This window comes from Esox lucius, chromosome 22, assembly GCF_011004845.1.
Source record: "Esox lucius isolate fEsoLuc1 chromosome 22, fEsoLuc1.pri, whole genome shotgun sequence".
Lineage (NCBI taxonomy): Eukaryota > Metazoa > Chordata > Actinopteri > Esociformes > Esocidae > Esox > Esox lucius.
Window position 1 is genome coordinate 15,977,235 of NC_047590.1, and position 18,697 is coordinate 15,995,931.

The 18,697-nt window shown below is 39.3% G+C and overlaps 1 protein-coding gene across 2 annotated transcripts in view; it reads right to left on the reverse strand.

The window, feature by feature from the left end:
• Nucleotides 1-9,594, reverse strand: part of LOC105019695 (prolactin receptor) — a 31,412-nt gene extending 21,818 nt beyond the window's left edge. Inside the window, exon 1 of one of the 2 annotated variants that reach the window (XM_034289919.1) lies at nucleotides 8,909-9,594. The gene's annotated coding sequence lies outside the window, so the exon portion shown is untranslated. The remainder of the gene's footprint in view (nucleotides 1-8,908) is intronic. The other variant, XM_034289917.1, reaches the window with a different exon arrangement.
• Between the last annotated feature and the right edge of the window lie 9,103 nt (nucleotides 9,595-18,697).

An 18,697-nucleotide genomic window follows, 5' to 3' on the forward strand; every position in this document is an offset into this window, starting at 1 on the left:
AACACACACACACACACATATTTGTCTGTGTGTGTGTTAGAAAACTATCCCCACATACACAGAAAACGTGGGTCACAGACACACACACACGGTTGCAGTCATGACCACGTACAGTGGATATAAAAAGTCTACACACCCCTGTCAAAATGCCAGGTTATTGTGATGTAAAGGAATGAGACAAAGACAAATCATGTCAGAACTTTTTCCACATTTAATGTGACCTATGACGTGAACAATTCAGTTGAAAAACAAACAGACATTTTTTGGGGGGAAAATGTAACTCACAATAACCTGGTTGCATAAGTGTGCAAACCCTTAAACTAATACTTTGTTGAAGCACCTTTTGATTTTATTACAGCATTTAGTCTTTCTGGGTAGGAGTCTATTATCATGGCACATCTTGACGTGGCAATATTTGCCCACTCTTCTTTGCAAAAGAGCTCCAAATCTGTCCAAATCGCCGAGGACATCTCCTGTGCACAGCCCTCTTAAGATCACCTGACAGATGTTCAATTGGATTCAGGTCTGGGCTCAGGCTGGGCCATTCCAAAACGTTAATCTTCTTCTGGTGAAGCCATGCTTTTGTGGATTTGGATGTGTGCTTTGGGTCATTGTCATGCTGAAAGGTGAACGTCCTCTTCATCTTCAGCTTTCTAATGGACACCTGAAGGTTTTGTGCCAATTCATATGAAGAATACAGGAGATTGTTGTCACATGTAGCACACAGCCAGTACTTGCCAGAAATTCCTGCAGTTCCTTTAATGTTGCTGTAGGCCTCTAGGAAGCCTCCCTGACCAGTTTTCTTCTTGTCTTTTCATAAATTTTGGTGGGACGTCCAGTTCTTGGTAATGTCTCTGTTGTGCAATATTTTCTCCACTTGATGATGACTGTTTTCACTGTGTTCCATGGTATATCTAATGCTTTGGAAATTATTTTGTACCCTTCTCCTGACTGATATCTTTCAACAATGAGATCCCTCTGATGCTTTGGAAGCTCTCTGCGGATCATGGCTTTTGCTCTGAGACGCAACTAAGAAAATGTCAGGAAAATCCTACTGGAACAGCTGAACATTATTTGTGATTAGTCAGAGTCACTTTAATTGATGGCAGGTGTGTAATGACGTCTATTTAACATGAGTTTTAATGTGATTGGTTAATTCTGAACACAGCCACATCCTGTGATGGCAATTTCATCGATCAGAACTCTTAAAGAAGGAAGGAAGTACAGACAAAATTATCTTGCACAATTAACAGTTTATATGCAAATAGAGAGACATGTCAAATGCTTACAAAATAATTGTCCGAGGAGTCATTAATACATGAACAGTCATCAGTACTTATGGTGGAAAAAGGGTTGTGGTAAGATGCTGCCCATCTGTCTTGTGTCACATAGGTTTTACCCAAAGGCAGGGCTGTCCCCCCACCTTATCCTTCCTGACATAATGTTTACTGTTGTGTTTACCTAAAGGGGCCAACTGACCATACTTCCCCCCTAGGACCAAATTCCTAAGAAACAAAAGGACAGACACCCTTCTTGGTCTAGGCAGAGAAACATGGTCAAAGTACCTAATAATCCTCTGATATTATACAGACATGTGCGTCACAATCAAAGTAAAGATTTACATACCAGGCAATAGAAAGACAGACATTTCTCAAATGTACCTTAGTTCAAAATGTCCATAACAATCCCCAGTTATAAGAGGGTGTGCACACTTATGCAACCAGGTTATTGTAAGGTTTTTATTTTTCATTTTTCTCCCTTAAAGATTTCAGTTTGTTTTTCAATTGAATTGTTCACATTATAGGTCACATTAAAAGTGGAAGAAGTTCTAACATGATTTATCTTTGTCTCATTCTTTTACATCACAAAACCCTGGCATTTTAACAGGGGTGTGTAGACTTTTCTTTTTATATCCACTGTACCTGAAATTAAGATGTTTTCCTCTTTGAGCTACACCACATGGGGCCGGTTGTGGCACCATCTAATTAATCAATATTCTATTTTCTCTTATCTTCTGTAAATATTTACTTCCTTCATGGATTTTGGCTGTATGTCATTACCAAAAGCGGGATTTATGTACATTTCTATCAACACTTCCTGACTTTGTCTTTTAATTATTTCCCTTTAAATATTCAACATTCACCAGTGTGTTTAAACAGATAAGTCAATATAGAATTATGTGCTAGAGAGAAAGGATGATAACATTTTCTCTGCGACAATGCTTTCGTCTCTGCAGGTTATAAGACAGACAAGAGAAGGTGTCAGCAGAGATTCTTTTCCCTTTAAGTTTCACTAGATGCCTGCAGGTTCAAATCCAGCCTACGAATCTTTCACAATTTTTGCTGTAAATTAAGAGAACCAGAAGGACCAGTCTATAGCTGCAATTGACCAAGTCATACTGAGAGTCTGATGGAGGTATAGAACACTGAATCACTGATATTGGGCTATATCATCAAGTTCAATAAGTTCTTCTCAGGCATGCATCCAATTGTCGATACCAAATTTGAGTACTGAACTTTTGAGTATCTGCCAATACAGAGTACTCGATCCAATACTGCCATTTTCATTTTGTTGATGTGCTATGACTGCCATAATTCTTGCATGACTGAATTGTACATGATACTATGTTTTATAAACAACTTTCTCAATATTAAAGTGGAACTTTCTGATACCAGTATAGAATTTGTGCATCTTTAGTTATTTTCCTATCATCTTTACAAGAAGGGCGTTCTTCCTTCTTGAAAAGGAATGTCAAACATAATTTCCATGTTTACCTTGGAGATACATTCTGTGATTTTTTTGTCCATGGGATGTAAAAGTGGTGTTGCTGTCCCATGTCATCACAACCTCTCTTACAAACTTGGAATTGAATGGCTAAGTGAATTCAAATATACTAATTTGAGTTATAGATTAGGAACATATAAGCAATATATTATCCATCCAGGTCAAAATGGACAGCTACAATAATGTTATTCCCCAAAATCCCAGAATGCATTTTTAAGCCTCCTGGTACCTAACTGGTATCAGGGCTGACCAATCAGAGTTCCATCCGCATCACATTATGCCGTTACCGTAGCAACATCCTCCATAGCACACCAAAATAATTTTTCAGAGTGTTCAGAAGAGCACAGGGCAGTGGTTCTGACAAGCTCTGTCAATATATAGTCGAAAACAAAATCGATATGGTGCAAACAGATTTCACAGTTCACTGAGGTGTGTGGATAAACCAGCAGCCAGGGGCCAGTACAAATACCTATTTGGGTCAGAGAGCTGCACTGAACTATTAAACACACACACACAACACAGGTTGCATTTACACACATATTAATAGCTAAAGTACACTTACAAACTAAAACCAATCACAAGGGCACAAGAGCACACAAGTGAGCACACTCCAATGCACTCACTTGCTGCCCCCACAAGCAGATCAAACTAATTGAACAAACTGAACCATAATTAACCAGAGAAGCACCGCAGTCCTTGGACATTAATTAGACACCTACTAATTAGTGCACAACCACACTGTTTCAAAAAGATAAACACTCGGTAGCGTTGTGTTTCTCACACATACACAACAATAAATAAGAAAAACAAGATCATTATCTGATCAATTTCATTCCATTTTTATAATGTCTTTTAATTTGTCACAAAAGCAAGGACAGGAATCAGCTGTCAGAATTGTTAAAATCCAAACATGTCCGTATTTAGTGCTTAGTTTAATTATATTAATGAAAATCATCCTGTAGAATGGTGCTAAGAGGACAGAACTGATGACAAATTTAGTGAATACAAAGGACTTAGATGTAACTGCTTGAGTTAGGAATTGCCATCTCCAAAATATGATAGTAGCATATTGTCATTGCACTGACATTCCTAACATTCTCATGAATCTATATCATTTACAATTCAAAAGCGTGATTTTCTTTGTCAATGTTCCAAATATTGCTCACCAGAGTAAGAGAAAGAATGAGAATGTTGAAGAGATGTTTTGACCAGGCATGGAAGTAAAGTTGCTGAACACAAACTCAGAATTAAATAAGCCAGAAAAAAGTTTTAAAGGAAAAACAATTAGTTTTGATCTGGATACAGCAAACTAGCACACAAATTATATTGAGGCATTATGATACGATACAATTATTGTGAAGGACGATATCACAATATGTAACAGTATTAGTATTTACCAAAATGAAAAATAACAGCAATGTACATGTTAGTTTAGAAGTGGAAGACATATTTCAGCGGGACCGTTTGTGCAAACGGGTATTTCTAAGGACAGGTATTCATAGCAGCGGTCCCCTATTGATGTCAGTTTTTCCCTTGCACTTAAATAATCAATCAATGTCACTGTTTGGCAGAACAGTTCACACAACAGGTTTAAAATGGAGAAATCCATTCCAAGTTAAAGGCAAGAGCGACAATCATCATCCAATCAATCCAATCAAATGGCTCCTATCTGGACAGTAATAGGCTATTTCAATGTTTCAGACAATACACGCAGAATGGTCCAACCAAACACTGACCTGGCACCTTTTACCACAGTTGCGATATACCAGATAAGTCCAGCCAATGCATTAACCCAATTAAAAATCAATGCTGGCAGGCATGTGGAGCAATGAATTTGTTTCAACCAGATTTTTTCAGCCGTTACGGTGAATTAAGCTGAATTTACATTGGCTCTAATAAGCTCTGTCAATAAAAATGCAATCAGTCAAAATGTATGTGTGTGTGCGCACATTTGTGTAAGTCTGGTAAGAATGTGTGTATAAAACACATCATTGAAACACAGAGGGATATTGTATGCTTACATTCGGTATAAATTAGGTTCACTGTATTATATTGGGTATTGTATTTTATAAGTGGACGGTGGAAATGTTTTAATTTTGAAACATAGTTGCTAGATGTAGGACCCACATCTAGCAACCCATCTGTGAAACAAACAGATCTAAGAAAGAAACTTGATGTTTGTACAAACATTCTACATTTCGATCTTTAGTGGACTTTAGGTTTCTATGCAATGAATAAACGCAGCCACCATTGGTCACAGATGGTTTTATCGAAGGTAAACTCCTGCTACATTCCCCTGACATTAACACAGCTACATAAAGATTAGGGCTGATTTCAAAGTTTTACTGCTAACCTACAAAGCATTACATGGACTTGCTCATACTTGAACTGAATTGGTCGTGCCGTACATACCAACACGTCCACTATGGTCAGGCCACATTGACAGAGTGCATCACGTCATACCAGCTTGCTGACACTGAATCTTTTGTCTGGTTTTGTGTGCCCTCCGACTCTGTGGTAGAGAATTATATAAGTTATACTCAGCCTTGTCTAAGGGTAGTTGGTTAGTAGGCTGAGGATGTTTCTTTGGTGGTGTGTGGTCGGTGATTGGCAAAGTGGGTGTGGATAGTGATTCCATCACTCCATCAAAATGGTCTAAATTTTGTGGCAACTTGAACTTCTTGCCCATGAACTTTGCTCCCAAATAATTTTCCTAAATGAGTCTGGGAACAAGATACGCACGCGTAAAATCCCAGTTCGATTGGTTTTAAGCTCTTTTGTTTTTCGCTACCTAAATAGTGTTTAAGTAATATAATGTCATAAATGATATTGGTGTTATTTATTAGTGATAATAAAAAAATCAACTGTGTATTTTTTCAAGATACACCGTATTTCTTTTTCAATTGTGTATTTAGTACAGTCTTTTTTACTCTTCTTTATCAATGATGATAATCAGGATTTGACTGTGCAAAGAAAATATTTACCGAACATAATTGCAAATGCAAAACGATGTGCCACACATTTCCACCCTGTTGAATAGAAATTGCCTAAACAATGAACAACCTCAATTGCACTGAAAAGTTGACTGACAGTATTTCTCTTTACACTTCACTGCTGCTTCAATACAGCAAAACGACCCTGTGTCCTTGCAGAATATTTCCCTGTGTCACTGGAGGCATCGTTAGTCCAAAGCAGAGAGTCTGGAGACACACGTTAAATGTCCTAAGCCTTCCCCTAACTGCTGATAAGGCTTATCATACAGGAAAGGTATGTTTATATGTAAGTATCAGCATGGTAACCGCCGCCCTGAGGCAGCGTACCGATGCAGGAAGGCAGACGGGGACACCGAGGTATTCCATCGACAACAAAAAGGGCACGAGGGGGTCACAGAGGCTGACGTCTGTATTAAGTGGGTAGATAGATGGACACAAATATACAAACGTTGCAAAACAAAGACTTTAAGTCCACCTGAATATGTAGACATACACAAGCTCAAATGTGCACGGACAAGCACTGCCTATAGTGAATCATTACATAAACCTTCAAATAACTTTGCCTGTAATGTTTAACGCTTTCAAGCTTCTTCATAACATTAAAATGTTTACATAATTTTGTTATTTTGCAGATTGGTTTAACAGTCATGCTCAAGAACAGAATGAGAGATTTTTCACCTGCCAGCAGGATTTGTTTTAGCAAGATATTGGTTACTGGTCAAATGCTCTCCAGGCTCGGCTTCCTGTCGCACACAACAACAGATAAAAAGCCTTATGGAGTGTATATATTATAATGAGCATCTAGCTTGGTTCAATTGTTGAATGTGTCAAAAAGATGAGTATTTGAATATATTAATATTTGACTCCATTCCACACATTACCAGCTTGTATAGGATGTATGGTTGTTGATAATTGTATGCATGAACATTTCGGTTAACAGTGCCAATTGGGACATGGTTACTGGTGGCTTTCATGGGTCTGTGACTAGAGCTTGACAGAGAAAAGGAAGTAATCTCTGAAGAAATATAATCTCTGATCGTTACTCTAAATAATATCATGGATTTTGTTCAAAATACATTTTCTCTTTTTATTTTAATGTTTATTTTAATGTTGGAAATAAATAGTAGAAATATATGTTTTAAAGATGGTGCCCATCTCGTTGATTTGTGGAAATAAATTATGCTCCGTCAAAAATTCCCTCAGCATTGCAAAAAGTTTCACAAAGAATCTTCCTTAAATGTTTCAGCATTTCTGTTTATTTAAATGTTATTTATTTCGGGATATACTATGTTTTTAATTGATATTTCATTTATTGCAAAAAGAGAAAGAAGTTACAGATTGCACCTTCATTCAGATCTGGAGGTAACTACCAAATTAAAATGTGTGGAAGGACATGTGGACATCATCAAACACACACAGTACAACCAAGAATGTATCTAAAGAAAAGTTTTAAAAATGTGGCCGGTGGTTTCCAAAATATTCCCCACTACAATATTACTCCAAAACCAAATAGTCAACATAATCCCAAAAGGTTTTTTTCCCAAAACAATCAAATTAGGTAGTTTTCTTCCTTTGAGAGTGGAGGGGGATATACATTATTGGAAAGGATATATTTTCTGTTGTTTGCCGTTGTTATTAGTCTAGTAGTCAATTTGAACATAATCAAATGCAAAATGTATTTCGCTTTTCACACTGGTTAACCTGTGCGCTGGATTGTCACATAATGAAGTGCCCTGACAGGAAACTAAGACACTGTTAAGAACTGTCTGGTGCTGGGTTCTGATTATGAGTAGCTTGGTATTTGGTTGGACCATTCACTTTTTCTCCAGATCCACATCAACCGCCTCCAGTCTAAACTCAAATCTAGAATTGGTTTCTTATTTCACAACAAAGCCTCCTTTACTTACACTGCAAAACATGTCTTGTTAAAATGACCATACTGCCAGTCCAGGCTTGCCGTTAATATTTACCTCAGGACATTATACGTATAGATTTTACCACAACACATCCTACAACACTCCTCATTGTGATCTTTACAATCTGGTAAACTGGCCCTCACTGCACATATGACTCCAGAATCCCTGCTCTCCTATCTACAAGCCCTCAATAGCAGCCTACCTAACAGAATGCTGCGCTCTGCTAGATTTCTCTCACTGGTCATCCTGTAAAGTCAACACTTTTGTTTGCCGTCATTCTTTTCAGTTCTATGTTGCAACTGACTTGTATGAATTAAAAAAGATTGTTGCCACTTTCGTCACCCCTTATTCATTCAAAATAAAACTGTCTTAGCTGCTATTTGATCACTGCACATGCTTACCCAATGTACATTACCCAACTGTTTTTGTGTCACCTTATATGGTGAGCAACTTGCACCTAATTCCATTTGTATCTATAAGTATTATGTATCATATGGTAATCTATGCAGCTTTTCTATCTGTAAATTTGTACAAATATGACGTTTTGCTAATTCCCTGGTGAGTGGTGTTGCAGTATTCGTGTGGTCTGATTCACAAAACTCAATTCTGAAATACCTGTATACCATAAAAACATAAATCAATTACAGTACATTGTTTACTAATCTCTTATAAAACAATGTGTCTGCATTACTCTGCATTACTCTGCATTAATTATCATTATAGCTGGTACTAATAAACTCTCAATGAACATCAGAGAACTTCATAGTGTACGCAGTGTTCTCATAATGCATTAGAAGGGGTAGGCTACCGTCAGGTTTTTATTTTTTAAGAAATGAAATGTCTGTGTTTTGAAATGCACGTGATGCTTTTTCAGATGTTTTCATACAACTTCTAATGTTTCAATATTTTCAGGATGTCCAACAACATTCTGCATCAAATAGGTTACTTGTTAATAACTTTTCTGTCTGCAACATAATTATAGTAAAGGTAGTTTTAGTTGTAGGCAGAACGCGTTAGATGTAAACACAGGAAACAAATTTACATTTCAACAACGTACGTGCAGTCTATGACAAAACTGAGTCTATTGAAATAATGTAGAAAATGCAATGTGCAGTTACAGAAAAAACAGAAAATTAGAATATGATTTTTACAGATTGGTATGAGCTATGCACGAATGAAAACTTAAAACAGCGATACGCGACTCTAAGAATTTACCTTGGAAATAACTTGAATGTTCCACTTGAATGTTTCCCTAGAAACCTCCTTCGTTTCTCCGTCGCAAGCTCTGAACAATTGTCTTGCTTCTTGCGCGGATTTTCTCAGTGTTGCCCCATAGAATTATCTAAGAGACGGTCGAGGAAATCTTTGCCTAGATTGAACATTTTCAGGCAACCGCTTCTCTATCTGATGCAATGGAATATACTCAAACAACAAGTCACCGTAACATATCAACAGTTTTTCTTTACACAATACACCAAGGTAGCCTTCTCTAAACATTTGCGCCTGTACAAGCCGTCGCCCGGTTGTTAGCTATGTTCTGCTTCAAGGGGGATTTGCCTTGCTTCATCTCACTTCACGTCATATCTCTTTAGCCAGAGCACGGGTTGGCCGTAGGTAGGCGCGCGCCTCGCGGATTATGGCCCCGTCCCTCGCGTATTTTCCGATAGCCTACCTCTATAAACATATGCTTTCCCCGTTTCTTGTGTTATGGTAGCTTACGTGTGAATAGAACTTTGTATATGGAGTGCAAACCCCTTGAGTGATAGCCACAATCTCAAACATCTATTTCCGAAGCAGAATTATATAATCTCCCCCCATATTAATGTATCCCTGCCACAGCCACGTGTATAACGGAACATGCACAAAGATCAATCCTATCTCGGACTCGGACCGGTGCGTGCTCTACCTCTATATCTGCTGGAAGATAATGTACATGTATACAAACACAAGCTACCACGCTATAAATGTTAACCCCACGATGAAGTATATACGTGCTGGTTATACTGTAGTACATTAACAGACACATAAAATAAAGTTAACATATCTTTCCTGGTATTGGTGGACTTTAGGACTTCCCTGGTTGATTAGGCCTATCTTGATGATGAAGAACAAATCCACCTGCCCCTCCCTATTAGCACTGCCACTAGCACTCTGCCCTTGGCACTCTGCCCTGTCCTCAGCAGGTGTGTTATCACAATGCTGCCTAGTCTGGTCTCCTGCCAGCCTAAGTCTGTAAAATGTCTGAACATCTAATATTATTTACAAAATGTTTTAAAGCTCTGTCAAGGTATTCTGGATGATGAAAAGGCAGAAGTGTTGACAGATTTAAGTAGATTTATGTCAAGTCTGTAACTTGACCACTCAAGAATATTCACTGTATTCTTATGATGTAGGTCACTGGTTCCCCAGACGGGTGCTAGGAACCCTGGGGGAACTCGGCCTGTCCACATTAGACGACTTGTTAGACCATGGACGAATTGATAAAATGCACATGAGGGGATTCTTCAGGGGTTGCTGAAGTTATTCTCCTGCTGTTATGTGAATTCCGTGTCTGGTGTGAAGCAGAGTGAAGCAGATTTTACTCCGGGTTACCTTAGTTCAGAAGGATGAATTCCTCTTTGAGGGTCTGTGTGGTTAAACATCCAATTCACAACCACAGTTGGGGGAAGATAAGGGGGTTCTGATGATAGTTGTGTGCAGGGTGGTATTGAACTGAGGGTTTGGATGACGTGGTCCCATCAAGACTGATGTGTCTTACAGCCAGAAATTAAAAAAATCTGGACACATAAGCCAAGATGGGAATGACTAAAACATTGCAGTTTTTTTTTACCAGTTGGTACAGCTACGACCTGGGAGCAATAAAGGTTAACTATCTTGTCTACGGTTTTGATTTTAGAACCAATAATATTTTTTTCTGGCTCAACGCTCTTAACCACTAGGCTAGCCATGCTCTGCTGGGATGTAGAGTCCAGGGCTGACATCACATTTTACTGCTCTAATTCCATTGGTAACCGGTTTATAATAAGGCTAAAAGATTTGTGGTATACATTCAACGGCTAAGCGCTGTGTCAAAGCACTCCACAATGTCATGCCTAAGAACAGCTCTTAGCTGTATACCACCACCGCCCGTGCCTTATTGCTTAAACATACATATTGTATTTTATGGGCTGCACTCTGCCACTTGATTGAGTCATTTCTTTTAGCGTTCATACACTGCGCAGCCATGTTTATAGTCAAATCGGAGGAAATAATGATGAATGGTTTGTCTCAATTGCACAATACAGGCTTGAGAAAAATTCCACAGTTAACATTTGCAACGATTAGTAGCATACAATTTTGCCATCATCAAGTTGTCATGCAGTATCCTCCACACCTGGCTAGACTGGGCATGCCCAGGTCAGTGGTCATTCTCACACGCTCGATAAACATCCACAGACCATGCCATTAGCTACATGTCTGATGTTAGCTACTGTATACTGGCCAACTTTACATGATAGAAACATCATTTTTTTGGGGACATCACTTAACCTATGGACTCGGAAGAAGGTGCTTGTTCAAATGATGAAGCCTCAACCACAAAGCCCAGAAGCCGGGGTCCACCGACACAGTCAGCTCCCCTGCTACCTGAACCGACACGGCACTCACTCTGTTGCTAATGAACCAGTCCTAGTGGTTAAACAGTTCAATGATTTTCCCTGCCCTAGTCACACAAGTTGTGCTCTTTAACTGATCCACTAAGGCTTGATCATTATGACAGGGTTATGTTCCTAAACATTAAGACTGTGTGGATATAGGGATTTATATACAAAACTTTTCCGGTAATTATTTAATGATATTCTGACCTAATACATTTACTACATAAATTGTGGGTTGATTTGGTTTATAGCTCTGGTGGATTCCACTCTGATCTTTTGCAAGACAAGATTTAATGTGATGAAACAAAAACATGGTGTTAGAACAGAACTGCACTCACTCCCCTCAGGTTTGCTTTGGTGTCTGTATATTGTTATTCCTGTACTGTACAGGTCATTCATTGTTCTGTTTCAGCAGACAAAAGGATTTCAGGTAACAAACCTCTAGTCGACAAACCAGAATGAATCGTGTTTATTTTTTTTAATGGTTTGTAGCAGTGCTTCGCTAATTGATAAAAGAATAGACAAGGAAGATCTCAACTTCTCCTTGTGTCCTTTCTCCTCAAAATTGGAGAAGGCCAGAGGGGTGGCACAGAGTTTGCAATTAAGGCCTTCCTTGGGTGTCTTCTTACACCAATTAGCTACCCCTTTCTTTAGTTCTGCCAGCTGTTCCGTGACATCCCCCATGACATGTCACATAATCTGTGACAATGGTATAACAGAGCTAAGAAACCATGCTGTTGTTGGTCAAGGTGCTCTGTCTGTATGATTCCTTTCAGCCGGATAGGAATTTTTCTGCCACAGTACTGTCAACACAGATCTTGCGCAGGGGAGTCCATTGCACACCTCCTACCCCTTCCCTCAGGAAGTGGCACTATAGCCTGAACTTCTCATCAAAGTTAGTACTGTGTAGAGTAATGTTAGTACTGTGTAGAGTAATGTTAGTGCTGTGTAGAGTAATGTTAGTACTGTGTAGAGCAATGTTAGTACTGTGTAGAACAGCGTTAGTACTGTGTAGAACAGCGTTAGTACTGTGTAGAACAGCGTTAGTACTGTGTAGAACAGCGTTAGTACTGTGTAGACCAATGTTAGTACTGTGTAGACCAGTGTTAGTACTGTGTAGAACAGCATTAGTACTGTGTAGAACAGTGTTAGTACTGTGTAGAGTAATGTTAGTACTGCGTAGAGCAACGTTAGTACTGTGTAGAACAGCGTTAGTACTGCACACTTCAGCATCACCAAATGATTGTATCAGAATGAGATTGTAGCAAATGGTCAGGGAAGCAAAATAAAATGTTCACTGAATTGGAAACACCATATGCAAAAGGGTTTAACCCACTTAGTGGGAGATGTAATGTGGCTGAGATAGCGAGAGTTGTGACAACATAATTGGTTTGAATGGCAGTCACATGGACCAGAATTGGAGTCAGTCATGATACCCCTCTAATCCACTATATTGGTGTCAGGGGTTTGGCAACACCCTTGAAAGCATGTTCCAGTCGAGACAAAGTCACAGTAAATTTTTCAGTTGCATAGATCTATCTTATTTTATAAAATTGAGATGCTAAAATATATAGTTCTCTTCTAAATTATACATACTAAAAGGCATTCATTTCATATGTCATACTTCCCAAATGTTTGTGGCATGATTTATTCTTGTATTGTACAACTCTCTTTACAATTGACATGATTGAGACCATTGCAAATTAAATGAATACAACCTACTGCAATGGCAAAGTGAGCTAGATGTTGATTTTCCAAGGAACATTGAGGGGTTGGCTTGAAAAGCATTTTTTTAAGCATTAGAAATTTGCAAGTGTTGGAATTGTGACTGTTAGAAAGTTTAAAGGAATTTAAAGTATTAGAGTTTTAGCAGTTTTACATGTGTTACCAGTATTAAAATGAACAGTTCAAGTATTATCAATATATGGGGTATAAGCAGTATTAAAGGTCTTTGAAGTGTTCAGATTGTTAGTTTGAAAAGTATTAAAAGTTGTAGAAATATTAAATGTACAAGTATTTGATACACTGCCAATTTTGCAGGTTTTCCCACATACAAAGCATGTAGAAGTCTGTAATTTTTATGATAGGTACTCTTCAACTGTGAGTGACGGAATCTAAAACAAAAATCCAGAAAATCACATTGTATGATTTTTAAGTAATTCATTTGCATTTTATTGCATGACATATGTATTTGATCACTGTATGTAATAGTAGGAGCAACAGTAGTAGCAGTAGTAGTGGTGAAATCGGAGCATTTTTACACTAAGATTTAATATTAGATATAGATAATATAGATAAACAAGACTTGTTGCCAGAGTTGAGTCAGATATACATTTTATTTAGTTTACATGGGGAAAATAATCATTTGCAGCATGTCAGTTTCTACGGTAGCATTGGAAACGGTTTCGACAGACAGTCCATGCAGCTATTGAGGCATAGATCTATAGGGAGAAACAGAAAAAAAAGCATCTTTAGTTGCTGGGAATCATCTTCAAACATCTGACACTGGCACAAGCAACATTAGTTGTTCGACAAAGAGTGCCATGATAATATTTAGGTAAACAACATTGTCAGTGAGTTTTTTCACCATCCATATCAGGGGTGCGGCCAAAGCACTGCACACACATTTGTTCTGCCTCTACTCAACCGTTTTCACTTTTCTGTTCTCTATTGATAAAAAAAATGAAAAAACAATGGCACAAACTAGCTCCACCAGCGTGCCACCATCCTCAAAATGCCTATCACAAGTATCACAACAATGCTGCTGTTGAAGTGTGTCAACTGTTAATGTGTTATAATTGCAAGTAGGTAAGTACGTTTTCGTTGCAAATATAGCCCTTTTTCCAGTTCGACTGCAATGGGAAACAAACAAGAAGCAACTTGGCAAATTTTGCCGCATTTTGTCTTCTTTGAACAGATTTTTTTTTTACTTACTGGCATATGAATATACCAATAAATAGTCCGTCTACATGTTCCTGTACACCAAGGAGGCTAGAAAGCAATCCAGATAATTTTTTATCAACCCATAATTTATTCTTATTTATTTAACCATATTTACTAAGCTCATTGACGGAGAACAGGTTACCTGACACCCCTATTTTATTTTTATCAATTTGGGTGTTGCTTCCGGATTTCATTATACATTTTATAAATATTAATGTCTGAAAACAGATTAGTATTTTCTTGACTGGGATGTGTGCGCATCCCATCTAGTATTCATTGCTGTGTGTTGTGATTCGTTGTCTCAGTCTCCCTGACGTAGTTCAGGTACACACAGGTGAGCTTGCAGTGAGCTTCCTCTTCCCCAGGAAAATATTCAGGCCGAATTAACAACATGTACAGTACCGGAGGAATGACCAGGACACCACAGACATCTCAGTAAACCTGAGGGAAGCTAGTGAGTGCATTTCTGTTCTTATGCCATGTTATTTTCAAATCAAGATGAAATCGAATCTTATCCAGGGAAAGCCAGCGAGGGACCAATCAGATCTACAAACCAAATACGCCCATGCTCCAAATAATAACGGTAGTGAGTCAGAATACGATTAACTGAATCATGTGATGGTTTTATATATAAATCCCTCAATCCACCCTGTCTCCTTGATTAATGTTTTGGAACACAACCCTGCCATGTAAAAAGCCCACTGTGGATTGCCCACCCTATTGAAGACCAGAACTTGTGTGATTGGGGCTAAACAACTGAACACGACAATCAATTGAAATTGAACGGTTTACCCATGGAGAAAAGGCCCCTGGCACTGGGGAAAACAGCAGGGGTCAGGGTAAGCAGGGGCATTGATTGTGTTGCTGGACCCCGGGGGAAATCTGACCATCAATATGGCAGGGGCGGCATCTGTACATTGATAACAAGTGCAACAATGTTCTGAGTGGCAGCACATAAACTGAGGCACAACACCTAAAAATAACATGCAGCTATAAATGCGTGCTAATAAATAGATATAGCATATTTCATCAACACCGCTCGGCATAATCATGGATTCAGTTATTGTTTTCTAGCATCCCTTAATACACAGCCAAGTTCTTCCCCTGAACCCAGCATCAGTAGTAAAGATTTCATTTACTTCAGCTGTTGGGGTCTTTTAATGTTTTGTATTCATCTTTGATTTTTGTTATTCCCCCCGCGGCCAGTGCAGGGGACCAAAACAATCACAAGTGTGACGCCATTGCATGAGACCAATCATTCACTTTGGACATTTGTAACCCCACCCACTGACCTACTTGCTTCGTGCCAGCTGAGGTATAGAAGCTGGACATGGGACATTGTTATAAAGTCCCACCACAACACGGGCCTACAGTGGAAAAACGCCATTAGCGTTGGCTTTTTAGTTACAACCAAAAACCAGGACCAAATGATTTGCCTTTGGCCACAATGGTCCTGGCCTTTACCTCCAGGAGGATTTTAGACCATCACTAAGTTAGAGATGATTGGATAGAGAGGATGGAAGGAGAGAGTAGTGGAGGAGAGAGAGCAAAAACTGCAACGGTGCATGGCTGAGCAGGTGGAGGGTGAAGGAGACACACTGGTGATGAGATCTGCCGGGGCTCGCAGTGAGCTTAGCAGACATACAGCGCTGAAACATTTAATGGACATTTCATGTATTTTTCATAGCGATATTGAGTTCGCGGCATGGTTCGGTTTGAGTTCTCTGTACTGTGGGATCATGAAACGTCAATCTCAGTTTGACCGGTTGTGAAGTTCCATGCACCAATGTGGTTTGAGCTAATTGAGGCTTGCAGATTGTTGTCAGAGGTCACCATGTGAAAAGAGGGATCTCCGGAAGACAGACAAGTGTACAGTTGTCATCAGATGGAAGGACACTAAATGTGCACTTCCCTGTTGACAACGAACGCACCAGTACACGGCCTCCTTCAGTGCCAGATGTGCACTTGTGACTCGCATAAAGTGGCTATGTCTGTAGCATGGTACTTCATCTCCCACTCCAGGGGTAGGTGATGGGTTGTCACTGTCCCTCGAACACAACAGTGGGTGCACTGGGCATGTCATGGAAGCAGACTATGTAGGTGGAGCTGGAATCTAGCAAGGAACCGAATGCGGAACATCTGTCTAGAGTACGGCACGTATTCACCATGTTGGAGTGGTACCCATCTGCCCTGCTCCAGTTTCTCTCCCATTGCTTGGACAAGCTATTCCCAGCATTGTTTGTTTCCTTCGTCAACCAAGAGTAATTCTTATTAGATAGCAGTCTTCAAAACAAAGTGGTAGTCTCCATAATCAAATATGTGGCTTTTTGGGGTGTTAGTGTAGCCTTGTGGTTAGAGCAACTGACCAGTAGCTGAATGTTTGCTACATTGAAACCCAAAGCAGTCAAAAAAAGCTGTGGTTTGATACATAAACAAGGTGGTTAATCCTAATTGGCCCCATACAATATTTGAAAACTTCAGACATTGGCTTCCTGATAGAATAGATTATTTTAGAATTTGTAAGGCACAAATTTAAATATTGAGTTCCTATATTCAACTCATATTTCAGGATTTGCAATGACATTTCAATGTATCAAAATATTAAAATTAAATGTATATATTCAGTCTTATCTGTTCAGAAACCCAAGTTGAGTGTAAGCTTGAAGCCAGATTTTCTCATATTCTACTTTGCAGCAGCTGCCAATATGTGAGACATTTTAAGATTCATTTCCAGCAGGGCCTGAAGGTCAACATGTAGAAGGGGCTCTCTGGGGACAGGGGCTAATGTTGCTTACACCCTTTTATGGGTACATCCTGCTGGAATTCCTCTGGGGCACATTGAGATCAGTGTCTTGTCAGGACAATTTGGCCACCCTTTCATCTAAAACTACAATACTGGTAAGGGTTCCTTGTAGTTCCAGGGTTTACACCACTGTATAATTCATGTCTGATACTGCAGGCAACAAATCATCAAGCAGCTAAGAATGAATCGAGAAACTTTCATTTATATTAAGTGAACTGCTATCACTCTGGATAAGAGAGCTTTCTAAAAAACTAGAATGTAGAATGTAGATTGAGTTATATATCTAACTGTTAGTTACGGAGGCAGTATTTGTGTTTTGGTGACATTAGTGCTGCTTGACAAGAAGGCCCCTTACAGCTGCCCCTGAAAGACATGGAGAGACTTGGTATTTAACAGACTAGTGCTTGTGCTAATTGATGACTGCCAAATCAAATGTTTTCTCCAGTCACTCCAACATCCATCTGATATCACTTTTCAGTTGGAAAGACCCACCACGCAAACATATAATTGGTGTAGACAAATAAGGGGACATTGGATTCTTGCCTAATAAGAAAACTATCCAAATGATCTGCTGCACACCTGACCCTCCTTTGGACTGTGATAGGGGTGCTATATGTCTGAAATAGGGTAAAGTCCCTCTAAAGCAGGTGCTTGCTCTAAAACAGTGTATTTTTGGAGGAGCTTGGCGATTTCCGTGGAGCAATCGTAAAACTGGAGTGCCCCTTTAAACCTAGTTGATTTGTCAACAGCGGCAAGTTATGCTATGTCAGCAGTTCACAGCAGAAGTAGGCTATTGGGAAAATAATCCTCAAAGGAGATGGCCTTAGCAAGACACAGTACTACACACCAGCAGATTAAGGTAATAATACTTATCACATCTTAGTACAGCAGAAGTAATTTGGCTACAGATACAAGCAAATTAAAACAGGGCGTGGGAAGCTGGATACATACTCAGAAGAATAGTAAATCCAGTCCCCCTCCAAACCTGGCACTTATCACCCAAACAACGGGAAGTTGCATGAAACGCATTTCAATAGATTTAAATGATTTGAGACACGCCATGACATGTATGTGCTGGTCCCAGGGCCGTAGTCCTTCCAGTTAGGGGAACACAACCCAGGTTGGTCTGATCTAACCATTATTTAAACATTAAATAACAGTCACATTTTTTCCCCCCAGCAGTAGTTGTCCGCGAAGGTGTTTCAATTAGAAAACAAAGTAAGGCAAACTGAAATGGGCAACTTCTGCCAAACAAAACACTGCCCAAATCAAATTCCAGTTCAAACTTCACCAATGAAAATAATACCCACTCACAATACACCCAACAACCCCCAACCTCTGCACCCAACAACTGAACAAGGTCATCGGGTACACGGGAAACCACCCCCAACAAAAAAAATCTCCAAGTCCCCCCTGGCTCTGCCTTCTAAATTAAAGTGACCACTACCCAATTTCAGTCACACATTATAGACAAAAAAAACAACAAAAGAAGATAACAAAAGGACCTACATCAAGGTGATGTTACAGTGTTATAATGATGAGCAGCAAATCTTTAATAGCCAGCTGATTGCAACCTCCAGTTAGTCAAATCCGTCCTTGCATATTCTAACTTCAGAGGCGTAG